The 27,106-nt window shown below is 31.9% G+C and overlaps 1 long non-coding RNA gene across 1 annotated transcript; it reads right to left on the bottom strand.

Annotated features, from left to right (window-relative positions):
• Positions 1–7,881: 7,881 nt before the first annotated feature.
• LOC143070811 (uncharacterized) lies at positions 7,882–13,988 on the bottom strand. The gene is made up of 3 exons (XR_012976714.1): positions 13,778–13,988; positions 11,736–11,804; positions 7,882–8,706 (listed from the first exon to the last, which is right to left on the bottom strand). It is a non-coding gene; the product is annotated as an uncharacterized LOC143070811 (long non-coding RNA).
• Positions 13,989–27,106: the final 13,118 nt, after the last annotated feature.

The raw sequence follows: 27,106 nt of genomic DNA, 5'->3' as shown, positions 1-27,106 counted from the left end.
AGGAAATTATACATCCTTAGCTTTTAAATGTTTGGCTTGGAGTATTCCTTATGACGATTAATCGAGGAAAGATCTTCGTACACATGAAGTGTAAAAAGTGTCTGCATTTTCTATCACTAGATCGACGGCTGGTGATCTCTAGCTTACTAGGTCCAAGAAGGTATTTCCAGGTCAAAAGTCAGTGCTTCGGTTTTAATATGATTTTGATTAAACATTCTATCAAGTTCTCCGTGAACATATTAAGAAATTACGGTGGTTCCAACTCCTGCAGGCAAAGTTGACCAACTATTGGCTTGGCTATTATTTTTATGTCTTTGTTTAGTTCATCATCCTCCTCACGTTTTTAAGTATCTATTCAATCTTGGCTTTCTCATGTTTAGGTTTGAATTGTCCTTATGACAGTACTTAAAAAATGAATTTCTGCACACAAGATTACATACAGTCTGCATTGATCAAAACAGTGGTTCTTTCTATTCTGTTCAAGACTCTTGGATAGCTACTTATGGGTATAAAGTGTGCGGTATTTTCTCGCTGCAATTTTATTTGGAATTTAACGCAGAACGCATAGTGAGTATAGATCAACAAACGAATTGATTCATATGATTGCTAGTTTTCGTTTATCAAGAACACCATTGAGTGCTCAATTATCTATTTCTAGAATAACTTGTCGCTGTAATACTCCAATTATGCATCTACAAACTCTTTTATAGTTCGTCAATACCGTATACAAGGCTATTTTCGCGTCGGGTTTAGTTAGCGGCCTAAACTAAAGTTTGGGCGGATAAAGACTCACTGTGTTCATTATTCGTGATTGATGGCCTTCTATATTGTATTTTTTTGAATTGTATAATGTCATTTGATAACTGACTCTTCGTTTTGAATTTTTCTCTTACTTTTCAAACGAAGAGTGAAAATGTCGCGCTGGGTGAATTTTGCATTAAATCGCAAACATAGCGGAATTAAGACACAGAAAAATGTTACCGATGTTACTGTATTCGCCGATCGAGATATACATGAAAGAGCTGAATAGCATATAAAAAAACACACAATAATTTCAATCTACCTGCATCTCATACTATAGTATATGGTTGTCTTAAGTGATTCATTTGGTATCTGTCCTTTGCAGAATTTAGCGTTGATGAATGATGATTAACAACCTTTATGGTTAGTGGAAACCTATTTACAACTTGCATAGACTCGAGGGATTTAAAACAGTATAGAAAATGTAACTTATGCACCTCAGTCAGTGGACGCACTGCTCCTAAGCTTTTAGTAAATAAAAGGTGTTGATACCAAATAAACTCATCATATATACCAGGATTAAATTTTGTTCTTTTTTTACGCCAGACGCGCGTGTCGTCTACAAAAGACTAATCAATGACGCTCCAATCGATCCAAAAAAGTTGAAAAGGCCAAATAAAGTACACAGTTAAAGAGCATTGAGGACCAAATTCCTTAAAGTTTTGTCTATTTTCAACTAAGGTAATCTATTCCTGAGGTAGAAAAGCCGAAGAATTTCAAAACTTCAAAAGTTAATTTATAAATATGACCATATCAGTTATAATTCATGTCAAGCATTGCTCAAAACACAGAAGAATAAACAATTATAATATATCTTATTTGTGAAAATGATTGATACTTTGATGACTTCCATCGAAAAATGAAAATATGATTATGATGTCTAAAAGAAAAATTAAATATTATATGTCAAATTCTATGTGAGTGTTAATATCTGCACTGATGTATAGTTCTCATTTGTCACCTAAATATCACAATGCCGCATATATCATGGTGTGGCGTTGTGAGTAAATATTTACATGGAGTTGATATTTGTTTTGTAGAACGTATCATATATATTTTTTCCAGATATCAATATCCTTTAAGATCATATCACTTGAACATAGATTTCCTTTCCGTTTATCTATGTTCCCATTAAGTTCAAATTACGGGAATAATATCTATACTTGTTTTGGTACCAAATCGTACAAACTTGTGGGAACAATTAAATCTTCTTAGCCACAAACAAAGACACCGATATGTTTATACCTTTATGGCCTTGCACCTGTAATAACCTATTATCCTCAATGTGAATTGTTGTGCAACAAAAGGTTCAATTCTTCATTGGAATTTGGTTAGATGTTATCGGATCTAATTATGACGTCAGAAGATCGAGAACAAATGAAATATGTAACACGATCCAAGTAATGATAATAGGTGTACCAATAACAGGTTGGCAATCCGTAGACAATAATACAAAATTAATCATTTATGACTAAAGTTATTACATTTATGATTAGACAAAACAAAGTAAAAACATATTAAGAAATCCAGAACTGTCTTATATATAGTATATGCTTTGTTGACAAGATTTAAATCGTTGACATTCTTAATATTTTTAAAGCAACAAACAAGGTTTGCATTTTCTAATATTCATTTGAAGACAAACTCTATTTATAGATAATGTTTTTTTTTTCGTGGTATATTGCTAATTGTATAGAATAATGGTAATTCCTTGGACTTCGACCGGCCGGCAGAAAACCCTTGCTTATGTTTGTTCGTGTGGGTGTTTGAATACGCAGCGCCGTCTAGTCAGATCAGGAATAGGGAAGATAACTTCGATGCCTCTTGTGTATAAAGAGAGGGTGCTACGTTCTTTGAAAGTTTACGAAAGTTTACAAATCTTTTAGATGTTTTTTGGTGGCTTGCTGCAGTGAAAAATTTCTGCCCTTTATTTTTCACCATCTTTTTCTAATAGCAGTCGAAATTCTCTTCCTCAGTCCCGGTCGAACCTATACATGATGCACTAGAATCACCGCATACCACCGTTCTTCTTGCTCGATTTTCGTCAAACAATTTTTTTTCTTTACCATTTTCTATAAATGACTTTATATTTGGTCAACAGCTGGACATTGATTTTATACGTGATCACTTTTGATCTTTCAAATACTAACTTTCGGTTTATCGATACTTTATATAGAATGTTTCGAATGAACTTGATAAATTGTAACTTGTGAGCACCTTTATAACATGGGGATACTATCTCTGATGTCACGTGTATAAAAGGTTCCGTATGTTGACTTCAATATGTCTTGTTTTTATGTCGTTAGGTTAAAAATCAAAAACGTTTACCTTGAATATCCTTTTATTCATGTAAAATGAAATTTTGGATTTTTCATGAGATAAAAGACCCGTTGATAGCCTTCAGCTGTTTTCTGCTCTTTGGTCGTGTTGTTGTCTCTTTGACACATTCCCCATTTCAATTCTAAATTTTATATACTCATGTAATATGAGTTTTTTTACCATTCGCGAGCTCAAAAGATCTGTTACCATCCTTGTCTTACTCAATCATGCCTTTTCTACTGTCTACTGGTTTCTATTCTGTAAAGTTTCTCTTTAACCTTAGACGTTTAACTTGAAACTATAATTCCGTTTAAAAACATTCATGTACTAATTGTCTATTTAACATTTTGAAAGCAATTTTAAATCAATCAAGAACAAATCTGCACATTATATACTACAATTACCAAACAATTAATACAAAGCTACCATCATGTAAAAGTAGAACGATTTTCTAAAAATAAATATTTTGACCTAAAATTACATGATCGTTAATAAGAATTATTAACATTTTTAAAAATCTACAAAAGAACTTATTGACGTCAGTAAAATCGATCTACTGCTGTTTTTTTTAAATAGGTCATATAGTTTTTAGTCTACTGGTAAAAAGAAAAAAAAACAACATTAGACACATTCTTGGTACGATTTCTTATACTGTGGATTACTAGGTATTTATATTCATTGAATACTAACTTCTGTGGTTTTTTGTCGTTACAAGTGTTCGTAATTCCACCAATGGTCGGAAAACCGAAACGATATGAACATTTTATCTGTAAGCCAACATGTGGTTATTAATAAGTAAAATACTAAAAATAATGCTGTTTTTCATTAGGTCATTTTCTTTTCTTCCATGGCGTTGTCAGTTCATTTTCATCTTATGTGTTTGATGGCCATGCGGTATATTTTTTGCCTCTCGGTTTTAGCGCCAATACAAGAGAATAATCTGGACAATTAAAATTAAAACAACATCGGTAATTCTACCAAAAATAAATTAGTACACACAAAAAAATCAGGCATACACAAAAATTCTTAAAAAAATATTTGATTGCATGATCAAAAGCAGGGGCATGGGTAATAATCACTAAAAGCCCCTGTGCATAATAAAGATATCAACACAGACGCACATTGATTTAGAAGTAATGATTTTAAACAGTCACAGGATAAAGTTAGTATTGTTTAAGTAATTGACCCTTTCATTTTATCTAGATCATTGAAAATGCGAAAAAGGGGACATTTAAACTCATAAACCGATAAGAAAATGAAATTGGGATGTCATAACAAGGAAGACGGACGAAAGATACCAGAGGGAAAGTCGAACTCATAAATCGAAAATAAACTGACAACGCCATGGCTAAAAATAAAAAGGACAAATAGACAAACAATAGTACACATGACAAAACATAGAAAACTAAAGAATAAACAACACGAACACCACCAAAAACTAGGGGTGATCTCAGGTGCTCCGGAATGGTAAGCAGATCCTGCTCCACATGTGGCACCCGTCGTGTTACTTATGAGATAACAAATCCGGTAAATAGTCTTAATTCGGTAGTTTACATTTATGAAAGGGTATTGTACTTACGACGTAAGGAACATATCCGATATCATTTGTGAAACTTATCACAATACAACCCACAAAACACGGCACAGAAAACTAAAGACTGAGCAACTGAAACCCCACCAACAGCCGGGATGGTCTCAGGTTCTCTAGAAGGGTAGCCAGATCCTACTCCATTGTGCTTCCGTAGTTTTGCTCATTATAGTACAAACCCTGTTATAAGACCCCATTCAGGAAAGGAGGACGGGATTTTTTTAAACAGCTGAAACATATCCATCGAAATATATATTCCATAATGGTCAACCAACTCGAAATGTCAATCACGAAATTTTCGAAGAGATGATTTAAAGTTCATCACTTGTAACTCTTGGGTTTAACAGCTTCCTTAATTATGAGTAGCAGCTCTCTACCAAGGAAATAAGAAAAGGAAATACAAACCCTTGAATATCATATCAACAGGGTGTAATCAGAAATAACGTACCAACAAGGGTGCAATAAAAAACAATTAAAAAGCAACGGGACCAAAGAAAAGAACGAATATATATACAAAATAAACAATTAACAAATTCATAACCTGAAAATTAAAACCTTAACAAAATCCGAGAAGGAAGTTTGGTGTTCTGAAATGATGAACAATTTCTGCTATGTTAGTGACCCCCGCAGGGCCGTAACTACATTGAGGCAAATGAGGCAAATGCCTCATGCTGGAAATTTAAAAAAAAAAATGAAAAAAAGATTGTCTTTATATCAAATTGTTTTCACGGAAAGTGTCTTGCAAGAAGCAAGTTCTCTTCACTCCCTGATGTCGCCCCTGCATTTTTTTCGTGGTCTGTTTCTATTTTACTTTTAGTTTTCGGAGTTGGTGGTCTATTGTTTGTACTTCTGTGTCTCGGATTTGCCTATTGTTCTTTTATTGTCCAACTTTATGACTAGAGTCTGAGTGTTGTTTTTCATTTGTAAACGTGTGCAATGTTGCATGTCCACCGATGTCCAGATACTGTGCGGGAAAATATTTTAACAATATGCTCTCGTTTTTTATATAGATTAGATCGTTGGTTTTCCCGATTGAATGGTTTTACACTAGTAATTTTGGGACCCTTTATAGCTTTTTGTTCGGTGTGAGCCAAGGCTCCGTGTTGAAGGCCGTACATTGACTTATAATGGTTTACTTTTATAAATTGTTATTTGGATGGAGAGTTGTCTCTTTGGCACTCACACCACATCTTCCTATATCTATCTACGATGCTATACTGGACACAGAAAACAATGTCGTTTCTGCATGGATAATTGAACTTGATAAAAATACATATCTATGACCCATCTATCACTTTTGTGCATGTCTCACCTAGTTTCGAGTGATTTAAATGACTCAGAGAAAATACCAGCATTTTTTCTTAGTATGAATTGTAAAATTGGGTATTTTCTCTGAGTCGTTGAAATCACTCGAAACTAGCTATATATAGGTAAGACATACACAGAAGTGATAGATATGTATTATAAATATAGAAACATTACTATTTTAATTAACAACAAAATATTAAAAAAAATATATCTGTATCATAAGCTCCTGTGGATAAAACTACATAGCTTACATGGTTTAAATTAAAGAAAGACCACCCATTTCCCAGTATCAAATCATTTGAAAAAAAACAATGTATTGTCATATGACCTTTTACATTGAAGGGTTAAACTTGCATTAAGTCGTGTTTAGACAGGAAATAAAGGAATATATGGAGTAAACGTGCACGGGACATAATCGCACAAAAAGTCAATGCATAGAAAAAATACAAATGATCAATGGTTAAAGTTTTTATTCCTGTTCTTCATCTTGATAGTTGCTGGAGGGTCTTGGACTTCAATAATCATTAATACCGTAAAAGAAGGTCAAGATGGTTCCTAGTGTCGACTTAAGCAGTACTAGTACTTAAGGTATAATACTGCACTGTCACTATATTTAAATCTAGTCATAAAAAATCACCAAAGTCAGCACAAGACAAGAGCAGACAGACAGACCCGGTATTAATAATTATGATAAATACGATTTTTTACTTTATCCTACATAACAGTCTTTTAATGTTGCCCCTAAAACCTAAAAGTCTTAAATTACAATAAATCTACGTTTTTTGCTTTGAGACCAGAATATTGTCGAAAAAAAGCTAGAAATTAATTGCGTTTCAATGTAAGAAAGAGTCCGTGAACTCTCAAAATGCATGATTTTGCGTTATTTTTTTCAGAGATTCTTGGGGCCTTGCCCCAGACCCCTCGCCGAAATGTTTTCGCCTCGCTACGCTTGGCGAATATGTTTTGCCTCACTATTAAAAGAGGCTAGTTACGGCCCTGCCCCGTCGTGTTTATCATTTCAAGTAACATACTTGTATCTATTCTGTGTCGTTTGTTAATATAACTAATAAGTTTCTTTCGGGAATGGAGCAAGGTGTGATTATGTACAAATGCTACTGATTTTAATCCTGTTAACAACCATCAGTAAATCAATTCAATAATTGGGGTTCAAGACGAGCCATATATAATACTTTTAATAAAAATGACATTTTCTATATTTCTTGCTTTCGCAATGCTTTTCTAAGATTACCTTCATTATAAACGCAGCCAGCGATGTATAAATATGCTTTGAGCTATGTGATCAAATTCTAGAACCTAACACTAATTTTGCCTAAGGGATTTAGAATTGTATTTTTTTTTGAATATTTTAAGGATTCAATGTGACTTAGGTAAAGCTCAACCTCAACATACGTTTTTGTATTACACGAACTCATCAACGTAAGTGCATATGCATGCAAATTTTGTTCTTTCGATGAAATATGCTTCGATCTTACTTGCATAATGATAATAATAAAATGAGGATTATAATGTTTTCCCCAGAAACACATCAGAACAGGGGGACATTATGTTTGTATATAAACACATTGGATAAGGTTTTGCTATATGTAGTTTAAATCGGAAGAATTTTACACTTGTAACATAAATTTATTTTCAGATTTTAAATCTTGCATACAAAAAATAAATAAAAATAAAGTAGTGTAATATAAATAAATTTATTATTCAGCTCTCAGAGCTTACACAAAGCTTTCTTACTAGAAAGGATATGTTTTTTTTTACAACTTATGTCTATCAAATAAATTTACATATATATAATAAATGCACTATTATCTACATATTATGACTAATCACAGGAATATACAACTCTCAATAACATAACAAACAGTAATAAATCTTGCAGGTAAAAAGACAGAAAGGACCACTTGGTCTTTAAAAATTAATTATTTTACAGAACATTAATAAAATATACAAAGGATTATGTGCAACACATCAATGAAATAATAATAAAAAGATAATGTGTAACATATCAATGAAATGTAAAAAGGATATCGATCTAAATGAATTAGTTTAACATTCATTGCTAAGTATTAAAGTAAAATATATTATTATATCAATAAAAAAAAGTATGATAAATGCATATAAAATGGAATTTTAAAATGAAATACTCATACACGTAACACAATTCATTATCGATTTGACAACTTTTTTGCCCTATTTCTGTGTCTTCTTCGCTTGTTACGTTTACGTTTACATTTTCTTTTTGTATTCGATTTCTTACTTTGGCAACCTCTTATTTTGTGTTTTGCCTGTTTTGTCGTCTTTCTGCGTCTTCGACATTTAGTCTCACTTCCTTCCTTATTAACCTGACAGAGAATATCTTTGTCAAGGCTAAGTGCAATACTTTTTAGTCGACTCAAAGAGCGAAGAGAATTATTCATTTCTTGAGGTGTGGGCATTATCTGTTTTTCTTTTTGTACTTCATTGCAAGCAGATCTAGATAGTTTACGTTCAACGCGTTTGCACTTTTTCGGGTTTTTACATATATCCATCAACAAGAATCTAAAATTGCACAACACTTTTTTGCCATTAATAGCAATGTCTTCTGGATTTAATGTTGGACTATACATTGCACTTTCTTCGATATTTTTGACTGCAGTTGATATTTTGTTGTAAACACATATCGCCCATTTCAACTGAAAATATAAACAAATTATAAGCAAAACTCTATAAGTTGAGTGACATAACTGCCGTCAATTAAATCTAAAGTCAAAAAGCTTCAAAATAAAAATAAAATGGAATAGAATTTTAAGATATGTTAAATTCCAGAACAGGATACATTTAGATATAATAAGTATTTTCCCTCAAAGAGCATTAAATAAATAATATGTAATTATAGTAGTAAAATTCTTTGACCTTTCCATATATAAATATTTGTGATGTCAATATTCAAAAAATGAAAACAACAATATAAATGCTATGCCTCCAGCCCGCTTTCCTGGATTTAATTGGATGGAGAGTTGTCTCTTTGGCATCCATACCAAATCTTCTTATATCTAATTACCTTCATCAGAAATGCTCAAAGACAAATATGTGAAAGCCAATGCTGTATAAGATCCTAAACAGTTGAATAGCGACATGACAAAAAACCTTTAAATGATAGCAAAATCCATTAAGGGTAAACTTTACTTAAATTAAAAGCCTTTTTTTGTACAAAAAAGTGTAAACATGAAATGTAAGGAACACAAAAAAAAAAGAATAACACATGTTCCACATGTTCTCATGATTCTTCCAAAAATTAGAAGCCATCACTTTCCTTAAAACAACAAAGTATTTGGATATGTATTTAAAGATAGATGTCAAGTATATAAAGAAACGTTTTAGATCATTGGCCCATATTAGTCCTTGGCGTCCTAAAGCAAATATTGATTGGGAAAGTTTAATTCAGTTGAAGATCCCGAAGAGCACTTGAAGCCATAAATTTTATTTTACATCTGTCGATTTTAAAGTTAAGATCACGTTGACAAATTGAGTGAAAAAACCACTTCACATGTTATCATGTATAATTGTTGATTTTAAGTAAACAACAATGAACTTGCAAGATTTTTGTTTTCAATTTTGCATTAACTGACTGTTTTATAAAATACAAGAGTACCTGCTATATTGCAGGTCCGTGACTGAATTGAATACGTATGTCTATCTGTAGCCGGGAATTTTAGTATTATTATTGTCATTGAAGAGGTCACGCAATGAATTCGGAGAAATTTTTCGGCTTTCAGAAACTTTTGTTCTTAACAGGTCCACGTTTTCTTACTCGGTTTCTTCCTTTCGGACTTTTTCTGTGATGTCGGATAAAAGGTTGAAATAGAAATCGCGTATACATAGTGTTTGTATTTTCGGGTGCTTGTTTGTCTACTGTTATGATATTAGTATCGAAAGAAAGAGCGACGATATTATTAAGGGTATACTTGTCCTTGATCTAATGTATATCCCTGTTTATTTTGCACTTTCGGCAATACCCGGGTTTTATTTATATATATGTACGTCTGTTGTCCCCAATTATCTGCAAAACCACCTTAGTTAGACGTTCGTGTATATAGTAAGGATATTAATGTGATCATGTTTGTGCATGTGTAATTTTTATGATAGAGGATCTGTATCATTCTAGTTTAGATTTATTTATCATACAAACGCTGTTATTTGTCATCCCTAAAACACTCCTTGCTGTTTGGGATTGAACTCATAGAAGAAGGAAGTAGTAGGGCATTAATAAAGGCAACATATGTCTACCGCTGTTCAATAGTCATACATTAATTAAGCAAAAAACATCAATCAGAAAACGATTTTAATGACGAAGTAAATCGTTTTTGTTTCCGAGTTGACTCCACAAGAGTATAAAGTTGTGATTGGGTATACGCCGTCACTCGGTTACCCCTATGGATCCGTATGGGGTTAGTAAATTTCATAGCGGGTTCATGATGTCACGTCTTCTGTTAATGGTATTGCCATCTATTGATGTTGTTGTATTTCATTGTTTATTTTTCTACAAATGCAGTAGGAAAAGTCCTGCGTGCGATAAGTCGTCTCCTCCGTCATTTTAATCGTTTTATGAATTATGCTTTTTGCTAAATCGATGTGTATCCTTGTCTGTTTAATTTTGCACTTTCGGCAATACCCTGGTTGTATTTAGAGTAATCACTTTGTACGTCCGTCCGTAGTCCCAAATTATCTGTATAGATCTTCCACTTTAGCTGGACATTTGTGTATTTAGTAAGGCTATTAATGTGATCAGGTTTGTGCATGTGTAATTGTTATTATAGAGGATCTACTAGTATATCATTCTAATTTAGATTTATTTATCATACAAACGCTGTTATTTGTCATCCCTAAAACACTCTTTGCTGTTTGGGATTGAACTCATAGAAGAAGGAAGTAGTAGGGCATTAATAAAGGCAACATATGTCTACCGCTGTTCAATAGTCATACATCAATTAAGCAAAAAACATAAATCAGAAAACGATTTAAATGACTAAGTAAATCATTTTTGTTTTCGAGTTGACACAACAAGATAAAAAAATCATTACTAGGGAGGATAGGACGCTTTATCTCACCGCAGGTAAATTATTACGTTGTGATTGGTCAAACACCGTCACGTGGTGACCACCTATGGATCCGTATGGGTTAATAAATTTCATAAGGGATTCATGACGTCACGTCTACTGTTAATAATGTCGTCATCTATTGATATTGTTGTATTTCATTTTTCTGCTAAACGCAACAGGAAAAGTCCTGGTGGATAAATTCGTCATACGTTACACTACTGACCTCCTACGGATCAATAGAAGGTTAGTAAAATCCATAGTTGGTGAGGCCGTAGGCCGAGTCCCCTATGGATTTTACTAACTCTCTATAGATATGTAGAGGTCAGTAGTAGCAAACCGTATAACTTATAAGTTTTTTTAACACCTTTAGACTAGAGAGTCATATTGATTGGTTTTGATGTTAATAGAATGAAAGATTGATTTCATTTGACGGGATTGCTTTAGAATAATTGGTATTTAACAGCAACTAATTAAAAACACCCCGTTTTTAAATGTCAATCGTCCGAAGTACTTTTGGATTTACTTTCACCAGGAACGCTCAAAGCCGAATATTTCAAAGCCAATGATGTACAAGAACCTAAACGATTGAATAGCTATGAAGTAGAAGGTTTGAAAAAACTTACCTTTTTCTTAGGATGGGGACAGTTAAGTTCTAGAATATCGTCCTGTATGCCCACTGTTTGAAATTGTATCTGTAAGTAAAATACATTTATGACTGATCTCTGTTTGTAAGAATTGGATACTCCTTAGATAATTACATTCTATGGAAAATAGCTAGGTTTCTGCAACCTACTGAATCTTCTTAGAAAAAGAAAATAGAAATTTTTATTTCAACATACTTGGTATTTAATGAACAACGCATGACACATTAATAATATATACTATAGAATACATAAGGATGCATGTTATCAAAACATGAAACGTGAAACAGGTAAACAATCATGATCGATTTATTGATTGATTGCTTATTTCATAAGTGACTGTTTAACCTCCATGTGCAAAAATTACTTGAAATTTTTTATATGCTTCTACCCTTTTTAATACTAAATCGACAAAACAAGTTGGGTTTGAAACAATATCTCAGAAGTCCAATACAATAAGAAGATGTGTGACCCTACAAAACACACAATATTCTGTATACCAGTCAATCAACTGTTGCTCTACCTCCTAACTGTCACGTTCTTGTCACTATATGCCTGTTTAATGTTTTCGTATGACTGAATTCTCATCAACTTTTGGAACTCAAATCAAGCATGAATAAATCGGACAGTCGTTATAATCCAATGAATGATCGTCGTAACAAGCTTATTGTTACAAAAATTGACTATACGAAGAAAACTGTCTTCGAGCAAGATAGTAAAAGCAGTCTTAATGAATGCTTTAATATGATTTTTGTAATTTTTTATTTGTAAAATCATAACGTCTAGTAAATGTATTCCATAAACAGCATGACTAGATTTGTTTAAACTCGAATATTCCGCATTCAAATTATTTATGCATAGGCATCAATGTTTCATGGGCAAATAAAGAAAGTTTCCTCATTGTAAATTTATTTTGAAAGTGTCCTCTTAGTTATTTCCCCCAATAAAAGACTTGCCACTAAGCCGTCATCAGCATAACCGATAGACAAACGAAATGATTTTGTATCTGTTTGCCGTTTGAAATTTTCCTCCTCTTTTTTATGATTACATGCAAAAACCTTCAAAGTTCACTAAAATCTTCATCATATGACACTCATTTCGAAAAATAATCAAGTTACAGATTCCATGAATAATCTTATGGAATATATTGAAAGAAATGACAAAATAATATAAGTATCATTAGGAAGAAGGATCCATGTGAAACGCTGTTCCCTTTGATGAACAGCTGCTCTCTAGGAATGAAATATATACTGTTGATAAGAAGGTTGTTTAGTATTAGTTTTGCAAACACTATGACTAGCATTGTAAGTAAGTTATCTAGAGGAACAGAAACTAGCATTGAAAGAAAAGAAACGTCACAGAGTTATACAGGTAGATAAATGAGTAAAATGTTGTATAGGTTAGTCTGTGATTAGCATATATAAAATATTGTTTAGTAAAAGATGTTGAATAGTGTTACTGATATAGAAATATGTTGAGCAGATTTCAAGCACTTACCACAATACTTACCACGATACTGCTAATAACATTTTATTTCTAGAAAATAGCATTTAACCTTGGTTAAGATTCGATATGTTTCATTAAATATTCCAACTGGTAGCAATATATTTCATTCAATACGTATATTTAAATATTTTTTTTTATCAATTTGATAATGTCAACGATTTTTCCTTTAGTTTTGATAAATTTGACAAACTTGTACCTTACAATTACAAATACGCATTATAGTAGCTACTTGCCTACTCGTATTTCATTTAAAGAACTCCACAATGTTTAGATGCGGACCGCAAGAACAATAGCTAAACGAAAACAAAATTTAGGGGAAGTTCCACGAGAAAATACTAAGATCAACGGATCAAATAAATAGGTTAATATTCTACACCCTTATAGTTGTTAATTAAAATATTTCAACGTTCACAATACAAATGATCGATCTCAATTTTCTACAATTATTTCTTTTCATATTTGATGACATTGTTACAAAAGGAATCCTTTATACTAGGGACGACTTGACCAAAACTTACCTCTTGATTATAAGTTGATTTCAGCACAACAAACAAATTACTCAGCTCGTGCATGGTTAACTGGTAAAACACTTTAATGTCTTCAAACGTTTTATTTTCTGATGTACTCCTAAATTGCCCCTTTGACATACATGGGTTGCATTTTTTTGTAGATGATGTCGCAACTAAATGTAAACCGATCATTAAAGTTGCTATCATATAATCACTTGAAGGTGTTCCTGAAACGAAAACGTGTTATTAGTATATATTTTGAAGAAAAAAAACATGCTCAATTTTCATATCGTGGGTCCCGAGTTATCAATTGTCTTTAACAAAACAAAAACATTCAATCACTGCAGAAGGGGATTTTTTTTCTGTAACCAGGAAAACTCTAAAGTTTGTATATTCAAAGAAATATGAAAACTGTGAATTTAAATGAAAATAATAACAAACCAATACTGCAAACCCTCAAATTGACATTTTAAATTTTCTAAATGTTTTACTCGAGTATGTGTAGCTTACCTGATATCTTTGCTTAAATTATCATCATCAACCCGATCCGGACAAAACAATACATCAGGCATTTCCTATCCCAATTTGGCCTCGGCCATCACTGCAGATAATTTTTCAAATGTTTATCTGGTGCGGCAATATTTATACCAATTTTGTTATTAATTTTAAAGCCTATTTCTTCTATCATTCAGAAAAAAAAGTACTCTTCATTTTACAAAGTACGCTAATTGGATTGCAAATGTGTACCTGCGTTTTTTCTGGGAACACTTCACTTTTTTGTTCTTTAAATCAAGGGATTTCCGGCAATCAGTCAAATTTGTAATGCCATCAAAGCTATTGGCATGGATTTTATGATATAGAAATTGATATGAAAACGAAATTCCAGTTTCAAGGAAAACAAATCAAAAGAAAAGCTAATTAATGTATCTTTAAATTATATATCAATTCTCTTGGAATAAGTGAACCATTCTGTTCTATGTGGAAAATTAAAAAAAAACAAAAACAAATATCTACTCATTTTCCTATTAGAGTTATAGTGACAACATGTATCAAAAAATACCTTTCATAACTAATCTGTTCTATTACTCGAATGTAGTAATGTATTCTTGTGTTTGGTGTCGAAGAATGGTTAAGATTGAAAAAAAACATATTTTATATCATATGTAAATGGACTTTTTATTATTTTTCTTGCATTTTCGAAAGCAGTTTCTAACCCTCAATCCTAACCAATCATAACACACAACAAGAATGACTCTCAGATCATAACAATAAGAACGCAGGTATTTTAACGACTAAATATAGACATCTGGGCTTTATTCTATTCTTAAAATAACGAAAACGATTACCATAATCAATATAGAACACTTGCTACATATTCGATACGTGTAGTATACATACAGAAATGTATTCCATTGGAGGCGATGATAATCATTAATGTAATGACTTGAAATAAACAGATATTTTACACATTATCTAATTTAAACACCGTGAAAAATTGTGTCGACATTTCAGTATATAAATTTCATATTATATCAAATCTGGAATTGACTCATGATGTTATGCATTTCGTATGAAACTAAAAAATTGTCAGAGGAGAACACTGGGCAGAATTAAATATTCTTATAAACAGCAATGGTCTATATGATTATAGCATTCAACACAGGCAGGTATAGGAAAAGAAAACCCAAAACAATATTGAACATGATTACAATATTAAAGAAAAATATAAAAAAAGAGTGTTTTTCGTTTTTCATTTGTCCTGTTTGTGTTACATCTTAATGCGATCTAATATTTACTCTCATCAATTTATTTGGATAATGTTCAAATAAAAGGTCTGCTAAATAATCATGCAAAAAACAAAGAAATAAGATAATGAAACTTGGAAATCAAATTCGAAATCAGCTCAGCACTGATCAGAGTTGTTCTTACACTAAAACATGTACTTTAGTAATTAAAAAACGTTAGCCTTTCTGAGTGCTACAAATTAAGTTATCAAAATCTACAACAACTGACAACATCATGACAAACAAAGAAACGAGATAATTGGAAAACATACAAAAAACGTTTGTAAGACAATGCAATCTTCTACACAATTATTTTTAGAAATAAAACTAATTTTAATCCATTTGATCATGCGTCCTTTGTCATCAAACACAATAAAGGATATTTGAAATTCTGTTGCAGAAGCACTGTGCCATTTTACGGCAACAGTATCCTTAATTGAAATTAACAGTTTTGTTAGCCAAATTTCTTTGTTGATATATATCAATAGGTTTTTTTTTTTTTTATGTACGATTGTGTTGAATACCAGAAAATATTAACCCGAATTGATATTTTCCGACAAAAGAGACGATTTTTCGTTTCCTATTGTTAATTTTCCTTTTTTAGACGGCGATGTGCCTTTGGCTCCATCATACGGTTTTTATATATCCCAACTCGTTCGGTATGCCCGTGTGTGTTCTGATGTCATATATTTTAACGAACGTAAGCATTCATTACTGGGAAATTATTGTGTCAGGAATTTCGATACCATAAATTACTTAAAACTTTTACTAAATTCTTTCATAGATACAAAGATTTGATTAGTACATTTGGCTGTACCCAGTAGAAAACTTATTAAAATGGTATTTCACATCCTAAATTTTACGGTAATATTGTACTTAAAGCGAGGAAATTACTATGTGATCCGTGTAAACTCATCGAACATTTAAACAAACTCATAAGTAAGGGTTATCCTACCAATATTGTAATTAGATCTCTGAATATAGTTTACATTGACACTAATCGATTGTGTCATTAGCAAATTAAAGCATAACTTAATTGTATCTTCTTTAGAGGCGGGATGTATAGAGACACACACACGTTATTTTTTTAACTCTATAGAAGTCGCTCCTCACAATCCTACTACCTGTCGATACATTTATTTTTGGCATTGCACAAGTCATGTTTTCTCTGACTGTTCATGACGTTAAAATACTAAATCCCTGCGATGTGTTTTAGTTGATTTTATTATTAATTGTTGTTGGCTTTTAACTAGCTGACAGTAACTGCGAGTACTCTCAAATCGTATTTTCTTGTTAATTCGACCTGTTGATACTGTTCATTACGCTTTTTTTGTTATTTTATATTAATATAGATTTTGTCTCTATACCAGCTGTGATTAATATTTGGAATATCTACTAATTTTCACTTCTACTTACTACATTTGTATAAACTTCAAGATTATTCTCCTTAAATCAATACAGGGAAGTTTTAGCTAGCTCTAATTGTATAGTTTTGTTGTTGATAATCACCCCAATTTGTATCTAGTGCTAAATTATGTATTATATGACAGAACTTGGTATTCCTAATTATTGGAAGAATACCTAAAACGACAAAGTTATTTTTCATTTACCTGTATATATTATAAAAACCGTTTTTTTTTATTATCAAAAGTGATTATTTTCGAAGGGTTAAATATTTCGTGGTGGTGTCTTGCCATGGTTTTGTTTGGCCTTGAATGTTTGTCTCTAATAGTTTATTAACTGTGCATTTTCTAAACTGTGCATTTGTATTCAGATATCGCAGATCAAATCTATTCGTTCATAGTGTGTTAATTTACGTTTCTTGATTGAGTTAAGCCTTCCAATTGATATTTCATCGTGTGTTTTTCTATGTTATGGTGTTATGCTATTGTTTCAGAAAAAGGGAGAAGGTTTGGTACCATTAAAACGTTTAATCCCGCTGCAAATGTTAGCACCTGGCCTAAGTCAGGAATCTGATGTACAGTAGCTGTCGTTTTTTTATGTAATTTATACGTGTTTTTCGTTTCTCGTTTTTTATATAGATTAGACCGTTGGTTTTCCCGTTTGAATGGTTTTACACTAGTAATTTTGGGGCCCTTTAAAGCTTGTTGTTCGGTGTGAGCGAAGGCTCCGTGTTGAAGGCAGTACATTGACCTATAATGGTTTGCTTTTATAAATTGTTATTTGAATGGAGAGTTGTCTCATTGGCACTCACACCACATTTTCCTATATATATCAACGTCATTCGATTTTACATGTATAATTATGGTTGGAATGCTCGATGAACAGTTTTGTTTTTATACATATAGTTGTCATGAAATATTTTTTCGTGAAATATGGAAAAAAAAATATTCTTTTTTTGTAAATACGTGGTTTAATTTTTATCAACTAATATGTAAGAGGAAAACAACGAAACAACAGAAACACTGATGTGCATCAAAAAATGAGATAAAACAGACATCTGACGAAAGCAAGAATAAGCCTCGTATATTTGACGAGTTTTTAAAACAAAAACGTAGACTTTGGACTACTAAATAAGTATGCAAGTCTAAATTTTCGCGTAGGGAATAACATCAAACGTCATTTTGAACCATAACGTTTACTTTACGTTTTTACTTGTGGCAATATCCAACTAATAAATACAGGAATAGTGAATTGTTACTCTGCATCCCAAAATACTTGCCGTTTTTAAAGTTCAGAGTAAGTGTTGTCCCTTTTAAATGTCTACTCAGACAATTGGAGTTTTGTGTTCACGGATTTTTATTCCATGACATTTCCTGCAAAACAAGGAAAATCTTCAACATAAATAGGAATTATATAATCATGGAACCAAGACTACGCCCAAAATTTGGTTGATAGCATTCAAACTTCAGTGGTGCTAGCGTGTATAGATGTGAAGTAGTGAGTGAATCTAGAATTAGTTAATGAGAACCCAATAAATTCATGATGACTTCTCTATGGATACCCGTCAAATCAAGATTCGGGACATCTATAACTTCTAAATCAATGCTCTTTGCAAAGACACTTGCAGTTCTGTTGAATTATCTCTAGCTATCACTTCTGACCTCTACAGTCAGCAGCACAAATAGTGTGAGTTTGGAAAATTTATCATGAAATTTTGTCAAATCTTCCGGAGCACCAGCCTTAAACAAAAATAAAATAATGTGTAATGATTTATTTTCAAAATTACAGTGCATTCGAATTAAAGAGTATATGCTAGTAAGACGGCAAGCTAATTTATGATCATGATACACATAACGTTGGAGTTAAATTTAGAGATGTTTTTCTAAAAGTATTCATGTTAATACAACAAATGGAAGTTTTTAACGACCTTGACACACAAAAAAATACTTCCTTAACGCAATGATTTTAGTGAATCATTAACATGCTTTTACTACAGAACAATACCGGTTCAAAAACCAATGTTAAAAGAGATGTTGAAAATCTTGAGATTAGATCTGCGAATAATAAAATAAAAATTACCTATACTTTTGTTGGACATGTCTTATTGAATATACAGGTTGTTGCCCTTTGAATGTTAAATGCTTGAAACTAACCCACTATCGTTATTTCTTTTGATAAAAATACTAAATGTAAATACAATCAATGTAAGAAAGTCGATTTTTAACATTGGATTAATGTATGTTCGTGTGCATCATTTTTGTGGCTTCACTAAACATTGTAATTTTGTGAATATTTGATTTTATGATTTTGCCAAATTCTACATACAAGACCATGCACAATGTGAACTTCGTTGAACATTTTAATTCGGGATTTACGGTTACCGATGAAAAAGTAAAATCACAAAAATATTGAACTCAGAGTAAATTCAAAACGGAAAGTTCTTTATCAAATGATAAAATCAAAAACACAAACACATCAAACGAATGGATAACAACTGTCATATTCCTGACTTGGTACAGCCATTTTCTTATGTTGAAAATGGTTGATTAAATCTGGTTTTATAGCAATCTAAACCTCTCAATTGTATGACAGTGGCATCAAATTTCATTATATTGACAATGATGTGTGAACAAACCAACAGATATAATATGTATAAATGTCACAAATAGGGATACAGCAGTGAATATTGTGTTATAATCTTAATAACTATTAAAACAAACATAATAATATTCATAAAGACAATTAAAAGAATATATAACACGTTATTAAGATGATAAACCACGTAAGTACCAAGAATCTACACAAACATTGGTATTCAGATAAAATTGATGAATCCCTTGTATTTTTCTTACAATAATACATTGGGGTTTTGATATAGCAAGGTAGTAAACAACTGTTTTGTCATCCTTTTACGTTATGAACACCTTACTAAGAGTCTCTATATAAAATCTATGTTACATTGAACTAATTTTAGAATTGCTCTCACAGAACATTTCTTTACTTTATCATTCAAGGAATGGCCAACATTAATGAAAAATCAATACAATGTCAATAACCAATCAATTCTGAAACAACGAGTAAGAGTTATTTTCAGTGCTTTATCTTTGCGTGCTTTCGTATGTATAAATCTAGCTATTTTAAAATCTTGGAAAATTCAACTTCTAAAAGTATCAACAAAGCGATTTTAAAATAAGGTTCAATGCAATGGAATTGGTATAGATTAATCATATCGTGAATGAAACTTAATAATTTTTATTGATTATGAATGTTTGGCCGTTGTAATTTAAGTAAAATTGTCAAAATCTCGAGAGAGGGGATGATGGGTACCTACTAAATACTAAATTGTAGGGATGCGTCACTGGAATACATAGCTTTTTAAAACTTCGTGATATTTTATCAGGTCGAGAAATTAAAATGAAATATTTGAACGGTTGCTGATTGATAATAAGTTTTTGAATCTCACCGCATGTCGATATTTTTCTGAGATGCGATTGAAACAACAGTCGTCTTAGCATCAAATATTTGTACATATATTTGTTAAATGTATTTATCTCATAACATGGTTATTTAACGAAATTTCGTTTTATATAAAAACACAGATAGGTCATGAATTTACTTTTTTCAAAATATATTAAAAAGTTGGGGTACTCCATAACCCAGCTGCTCGTCCTTTCTTATGCATTAATTTATCTATTTTAAAATCTTGAAAAATTCCACTTTTAAAAGTTTCAGCGATTGTAAAACAAGATTCAATGCGATGGAATTAGTAACATTAATTATAACGTGGAGGATAGTAAATAGTATGTTTTATTGATTATGAATGTTAAATATTTGTTTTTATTTTGAGTAAAAGTGTTAGAGGCTAGGGGAAGGGGAGGGTTCGTTACCTACTGAATAATGAGATGTAAGGATGAGTCGCTGGAATACGTTACCTATTCAAAGTTCATGATATATGATTAGCTCGAGAAATTAAAATTGAAAAATATGTCACAGTTGATGAATGAATAAGTATTTGAAACGCACCACATGTCAATATTTTTCTCGGACGCAATTGGAACAGTCGTAATAACATCATGTATTTGGTAATCTATTTTTACCTATAATGTCTATATGTTTTGTTTACATATCGTTGTCAATATAATGGAATTTGATGCGAGTTTCATACAAGTGAGAGGTTTAGCTAGCTTTAAAACAAGGTTAAATCCACCATTTTCTACATTTGAAAATGCCTGAACCAAGCCAGGAATATGACAGTTGTTAATCATTTGTTTGATTTGGCCATTTGATTAAGGACATTCCGTTTTGCAAGTTTACTTTTTATCTCTCTATGAAATAACGTAAACATCGTAGCTTCATGTTATATATGTAGGACTCGGAGGTGCGATGGGGACGCTGAAGTACGATGGTCACGCTGAAGTGCGATGGTCTACGCCGATGTGCGATGGTCCGTTCGCCGATGTGCGATGGTCTATATATGTTCTTAATTATGGTTTCATGCTAAACGAGAGATTGTTTTCCGTTTTGCTGCATGAGGACATTTTTATGTGTTAACACCTTATCTTAAAAGATTTAACTTTGTTCCCCTCATCTAAAGTTACTATATGTATTACTCCCACCTCAGTCCCAGCTTACCACTTACCGTAATATCATAACACGAAGAGTATGTCAGCGTACTCACATATAGTTAAAGATTTCCAAGCACAATCGTACGTAAAAAACACAAACTTCTGTAAATTTCGAAAAATGATGTGCTACATAGAGGCTAAATTTTCTATATGTTTTCTAATTATTTCACTTTACCCGTACATGTAGTATTAAGAATGTATATAACTTGTATTCATAATGGATATACAAAAACATTCTATTTTTCTCAGTCCAGTTGCAGTAAAAGCCCCATATGGGTGATACGTGTATTATGTACTTATTATATTGCGTTTTAAGCAGCTCACCCATTTTCAGTCAGAAATAAGCACTAATGAAAAAAAATGTTTGCATGTAGCGGCTGGAACGATTGAATGAATGTTAACTTTTTTGTCCAAAGTCTGACAGTAAACTTGAACGTTACAATTATGACTGGAAATATTCTCGATTATAACAAGAAAAGTTCTTTTAGCACAGCTATGTATTTCTTTTCATCGACATGTGGACATAAAAAACACTAACAATATGAAATTTATGTAACCCATCGCACTTCAGCGTAGCCACCATCGTACTTCGGCCTAGCTATCAACAAGATAGCGTCACAATGCCACCATCGCACTACAGCGTGATCAAAAACGCACTTCAGCGTCAAACCATCGCACCTCAGCTTGACCATCGCGGTTCGGAGTACCATCGCGGTTCAGAGTCCTACATATATGTTTTTTTTTAATAAAAAACATACATGATAGGTTATGTATTTGTGTTTTCAAAAATGTTAAAAAGTTGGGGTAGTACATCTCTAAGCTGTGCATCATACTATAAAAAGGTCAAAGTGGCCCTCTAAGATAAAATAAGGGTTTGCTTCAGTTATCAATCATGTTTATTATAGCCTTTGAACATTCAAAAATCGTTATTTCGTAAAGCTTGTCGGAAGAAAGTTTTATCTTAGGAAAAATGAATTTGAGTTGTTGCAAAAATGTCATTTAACTTTAACTTAAGATATTTCGCCCTTCATACTAAAATTGTGCAAACGATCAACGCTTTTACAATCCTATAAAAAAAAAAAAAAAAAACCCCATTCGAATCATATTATTATATGTTTATGCTTCAACCATGAAATTAAAATTTATTTCAAGCTTTTCGTTTGTTTTTTTAGCTTTGTCATAACATTGTCACGGATAGAAAGTGTAGTCATAGCCGTTGTATTCTTTACGGAAATAAAATGAGAGTGTCTCGCGAGTGTTTCAGCCAATCAAAGATAACCGATTCTGATGAGAAATACATGAAATGTAATCCTATTAGTTTACACATATATTTTATGAATGTGTTTGTCGAATATTACTACAGGAATAAACAATTACGAAGTGTTCACGTCATTTATAAGTGGGACACGGAAACAAGAGCAGTGCTCTTATATATTAATCCATCTTCCTACAATGTTATGTTATGAGTTAATATTGTTTCTCTATCATTTGGGAAAAGCATCGTTGACTACATGGAAAGCCATATTGTCATCAGCTATGAATCCTAAAAAAAAAGGATTGAAGTATTGATTACCATGCTAGACTCAGAATCATGAGTTCAACGGACATGACATTTATTTAAGAATTAAATGCTTCTTTTATTGTAATTTTGTTAATGTGTTAATTAAGGCCTAGTATAGATATTGGTAGAAATAAAGGCAACAGTAGTATACCGTTGTTCAAAATTCATAAATCGATAGAGAAAAAACAAATCCGGGTTACAAACTAAAACTGAGGGAAACGTATCAAAAATAAGAGAACAACGACACAACAGAGACACAACATCGAAATGTAACACACACAGAAACGAATTATAATGTAACAATTTCTATTTTCCTGACTTGGTACAGGGCATTTTATGAAAAAAATGGTGGGTTGAACCTGGTGTTGTGGCATGCCAAAACCTCCCGCTTTAATAGCAGTGTTAATTATAACATTAAAATGACATTAGACGACAGGGTTACAATAAATAAACAGATAAATGGGAGAAAATATAGGACAGAGAAACAAACGAATAATAGCCATCAAAAGGTAACAGGTTAACAAATATTTGTATACGCCAGACGCGCGCTACGGCCACACAAAACTATGCTCAGATGTAAAAAATTTGAAAGCCATAACAACTACAAAGTTGAAGATCACCGAGGACCAAAAGTTCCAAAAAGTTGTGAGACAAATGTTATCCGCCTGGGACAAAAACATCATTATTATCAAGAATACATAGTTTTCCAAACAGTAATTTTTATAAAATGACTAAATAATAGATATAGGTGATTAAACTGAATTAGAGACGACTAGCTATGGAATAAAAACGAATAAATTACAAAATCATAGCCCTGTTAGCCATAGTCAATGCACGTTATACGATACTAGTATTCGTCTTGCTTTCAAACTGTCTGTATTATGTGCATTGGTGAAAGTCAATTCAGAAAAACGTGTTCATCATCACTTGGTTGATACAAATACTGATAAACTGTCCGCCTAATATGAAAATATCGACTGTTGCATTTCATTGCAGCAACTGGTATATAAAACTGCGGCCGATATGAATGTGGTTTTATTCGTATTTATGGTTCAATCTTTGTTGTCTGTTATTATGCATACACATATGGACATTAAAAAACTGTCTTCCAAAAGAAAAAAACTGTTCATATAATAAGCCAAGATCGATATCGCACTAGTAGTAGACTGATGTGAGTAAAGAAGAGAAGCGTATTAAAGATTTGAACACCAAATCCTCAAACCCTAAAAATAGAATAAAAAATAAACCAATAACATTTGCCAAAAAAAATCATGTAATACATTTCTATTGGTACCAGAATCAATGTGGTGCACTGATTTATAATCTTGTGTTGGGTAGTCCCTGTTTTGTTAAGAACGAAATCGGATTAAAAATAATTAAACAAAATTATTTGAAATATATTTGCATGTATTTGATTAGGATCATTATTATAAATAACACAAATTTGTGTTAAACCTATATGTACTATATTTAAATACTGTATTGGATTTTCAGCGTTTAGTAAGACCAAAACTTTTCACCTTTATGATCACAATGACCACAGATCAACTACTATTTATATACATTTGTAGCTTTGAAGTCAAGTTTATTTTTACCACAGATAAGAATAAGTTTCAAATGTACTAAGTTAAACGTATGATTATCTTTAAAATCGATATCTATATATAATATGTTGACCAGTGCGTGTGAGAGGGAGTGGCTCTAAAGATCCTTACTTAGTACAAGCCCTTTTTAATGAAAGTGGATGCAAGAAACTTTCGACTTGTTCGACCGTCTCAATAGTTTTGATTATAAAGAAAGTACAAGTGTTTGTGTATTAAAACATCCCACATAGCCATGGCATACACCCAACATAGTCACATGTACGACTCTCAGAAAAATAACGACAAAGATATTTATTAGTCAATAAAACTATAAACTTCCTTTTAAGTATTTAATTCTAATTCATTACTCCATTTGGACATCACACACATTTACGCGTTTTCTGATTGATCTTAACTTTAATAAAAAATAATTTCAAACGTAATGTTATTGTTTACTTGTAACATTAGTTTTTTTGTTATTATATTTTGTTTATTTGTGGAATTCATCAAGCTATGCATTTGATGTTAAAACCGTCTTATTTCGGCAAATGACTTAAATTTCACTTTTTTACTAAAATAATTTCACAATTATAGTGGTAATGGTTTAGTAATTCGAACTCCGGTATCTTCATAATACTTTCAATGTTTCAATTCAATTTCGTGTTAGCTCTAATTTTCATAACTTTTATAAGCAATATAAAATTATGAATATTTCCACTGATCATAAAAGAAGAAAAAAGTAATGTTTTACAAAATAGTAAAAAAACAAAAATACCAAACCGAAAAACTCTAAACGGAAAGTCCTCATGCAAATGGCAAAATTAAAAGCTCAAACACATCAAACGAATGAATAACAACTGTTGATACAGGCATTTTTTTTTTATGTAAACCTGGTTTTATAGTTAGCTTAACCTCTCACTTGTATGACAGTCGCATTAAATTCCATTATATTGACACCGATGTGTGAACAAAACAAACAGACATAATAGGTTAAAATGTCAACATAGTGCAATGATCTTAATCACTACCAAAACAAGCAAATATGCCAACAAAGACAAACAAAAAGGCATATAGACAAAACTTCATTAGCAAATCGAAAGACAAGAATACAAAAAATTACCATAGCACAAAACAATGACGGTATGTCAAAGTACCGCGCCACGTCAAATGAATACTGCCAAAAATAGACTAAACAGTTAAATTAATAATTTACTAAAACAAATAAAAGAATACAATAACAAACTTATGAGCAATGAGAATTAAAAAAGGAGGAAAAGATTACGGTTTGTGTGACTAAAAGATAATAAAGGGTATGCTATTTCCTCACGAAACAATAATAACTGACTTTTTTGGTCAAAGCTCTCGTTAGTTTCTGACTAAACCGACAGATTGTAATATTCTGGTTTAAAGGGAAATTTAATTTAAAAAAAAAATACCAGGTCTGTCCTTTTTTTTTAAATCAAACTTCCTGTGTAGTATGAACCTTATGAATTTGGCAGTTTCATGCATCAAAAATATCCTTAAATAAGAAAAAAATACCTAAATACTAGTTACATTTATAAAAAATTTGCAATTTAAAAAATGAACGTAGAATATTTTTGTTTAAATAGCAGCGTGTTTAGCTTTGAGAAGATAAACACGAAAGTTTTGCCGAGAGTATCATTAGCTCAGTAGTCGATGATCCGGGTCTGACATGACTTATACCATACTTTTGTAATTTAGTTATCCAACCTCCTCATTCAAAGGTGTGTCCCTTTTGATTCTGTAGATCTGCAAGTGTGTGAGTGGTCATTATACATATTTCAGTTGGCGCACATTTTTGGGAGGTATTAGCGTTCCTGATGAAAGATAATCCAGAAATGCACTTCGGACGTTATTTATCATTATTTTTGTAGAGAGAAGACCATGGAAATTGTTGATTATTTTGTTTTTAACTGATGCAGTATGCTTACTGCCTCATTATGCTTTGTAGTGTTTTAAAAATGTATTACCATGCCATGCAACAAACATTATATATTAGTTAACACATTTTGTCAATATCTGTGTACAGAAAGAAAAAAAATATGGTAATTGAGAGGCGAAAGATCCCAAAGGGACATTCAAACTCAAAAGTCAAGAATTGAAATTGAGAATTTGTCAAAGAGACATCAATCCGACCAAAGAGTAGAAAACAGGCGAAGGCCACTGGTGGGTCTTCAACACAGGGAAAATAAACCTGACAACGCCATGACAAAACAAAAAAAGAAAAAAACCAAAACACACAAAACACACAGAAAACTAAAAGCTATGCAATACAAACCTCACCAAAAACCGTGTGCGATCTTAAGTGCACCCGTCGTGTTCATGTATATAGGTCAAAATAGAACCATACCAGGACATGA

Source organism: Mytilus galloprovincialis, chromosome 4, assembly GCF_965363235.1.
Source record: "Mytilus galloprovincialis chromosome 4, xbMytGall1.hap1.1, whole genome shotgun sequence".
In the NCBI taxonomy this organism is placed as follows: domain Eukaryota; kingdom Metazoa; phylum Mollusca; class Bivalvia; order Mytilida; family Mytilidae; genus Mytilus; species Mytilus galloprovincialis.
Note: the sequence above shows the minus strand (reverse complement) of the source record. Positions and strands in the feature narration are given on the sequence as shown.